At 43.7% G+C, this 2022-nt stretch overlaps 1 protein-coding gene across 7 annotated transcripts in view; it reads right to left on the reverse strand.

Annotated features, from left to right (window-relative positions):
- ARHGEF12 (Rho guanine nucleotide exchange factor 12) overlaps positions 1-2022 on the reverse strand; it is a 198434-nt gene that overhangs the window by 134960 nt on the left and 61452 nt on the right. The window lies entirely within an intron of this gene.

Raw genomic sequence — 2022 nt, forward strand, 5'->3', positions numbered from 1 at the left:
ATATTATTTTATGAAAAATTGAGGCTGATACTTTCATGCTTAAGTGCTTTAAAAGAATTTACTAAGCCCTAGCTGGTTTGGCTCAGTGAAGAGAGCGCTGGCCTGCAGACTGAAGGGTCCCAAGTTCAATTCCGGTCAAGGGCATGTACCTGGGTTGTGGGCACATCCCCAGTGGGGAGTATGCAGGAGGCAGCTGATCGATGTTTCTCTCTCATCAATGTTTCTAACTCTCTATCTCTCTCCCTTCCTCTCTGTAAAAAATCAATAAAATATATTAAAAAAATAAAAAAAATAAAACTGGTAAAAGAAATATCAGGGACAGAAACTCAGGTCACGTCTACATTGGTAGAAGGAAGAACAATCGAGTAAAGAAAAGACAAAATTATAGAGAGAAAAGAACCAGGTTGATACAATATTATAGAAACAAAAAAAAAGGCATCAGCATTGTCAAATGGTTCAGAGAGATTAACTTCATAGATTTTCAAGTCAAATATTCTGGTTTACCTTCCAGATAGTATGTGTTTACTTGTTTTTTTAAATATATTTTTTATTGTTGACTAGAGGCCTAGTGCACGAAATTTGTGCACAAGGGGGTGGGGTGTATGCCTCAGCCAGCCTGTACCCTCTCGCAATCCGGGCCCCCTTGGAGAATGTCCGACTGCAGGTTTAGGCCCAATCCCTGCGCAATCTGGGACTGCTGGTTCCGAACCACTAGCCTGCCTGCCTGACTGCCCCTAACCACTCGCCTACCTGCCTGATCACCACTAAACACTCTGGATGATTGTCCCTAACCATTCACCTGCCTGCCTGATCACCTCTAAATACTCTGGCTGATCACCCCTCACCACTCACCTGCCTGCCTAATTGCTCCTAACTGCTTGCCTGCCTGTCTGATCACCCCTAACTACCTCTACCTGCCTGCCTGATCTCCCCTAACCACTCGCCTGACTGACTGCCTAATCAACCCTAAACATTCTGGCTGATCACCCCTAACCACTCACCTGCCTGCCTGCCTGATCACCCCTAAACACTCTGGCTGATCGCCCCTAACCACTCGCCTGCCAACCTGATCACCTCTAACCACTCTGCCTACCTGCCTGATAGCCCCTAACGCCTCTGCCTGCCTGATTGCCCCTGACCACTCTTGCCTGTCTGCCTGATCGTCCCTAACTGCTCGCCTGTCAGCCTGATTGCCCCTAACCACTAGCCTGCCTGCCTGATCGCCTGAACTGACTCTGCCTCAGGCCCTCCCCCGTGCTACCATAGCACCACAGCTTCGTCCGGAAGGTCATCTGGAAGGATGTCCAGGTCATTTGGCCCTCTGGTCTAATTAGCATATTACCCTTTTATTATTATACATAGTATTACAAATATCTCACATTTCCCCCTCCACTCCCAACCTCCCAACCCCTACCCACCCCTCCAAGTCTTCACTACTCTATTGCCTGTGTCCATGGGCTATGCATTTAGGAATGTAAGCTCTTTGATTTATCTCTTCTCCTCCCACCAAACCCCACATTGAGGTATGTCAGTATGTTCCATGCCTCCATGCTTTAACACTATCCTTTCCTAAATTTCATTTTCTCTTTCTAACAAAGGACTTTCTTCCCCTTTTAGAATGATGTGGTAAGTGAAACCAACATAAAAAGATTACTCTTTACTCAAAAGATAAATGCCATATTACTGTTTGGAGGGTTTGTTCTAGCTCCATGAACTATGCTATTGGTATTTTAATGGGGATTGCACAGACTCTACAGACTGCTTTGGGTAGTATGGACATTTTTATTATGTTAATTCTACCAATCCATGAACTCAGTATCTTCTTCCACTTGTTTATTCTTCTTCTATCTCTTTTCATAACTTTCTATAGTTTTCTGAGTACAGGTCTTTTACCTCCTTGATTAAGTTTATTCTTAAGTATCTTAATTTTTTCTTTTTTAACACAGGCCAGGGCACTTAATATTTTTATTGCAATGGTAACTGGGGTTGTTTTTTAAGTTCCTCTTTATGAAAATTTATAAT

The sequence above is a fragment of the Myotis davidii genome, unplaced genomic scaffold (genome assembly GCF_000327345.1).
Source record: "Myotis davidii unplaced genomic scaffold, ASM32734v1 scaffold355, whole genome shotgun sequence".
NCBI lineage: Eukaryota > Metazoa > Chordata > Mammalia > Chiroptera > Vespertilionidae > Myotis > Myotis davidii.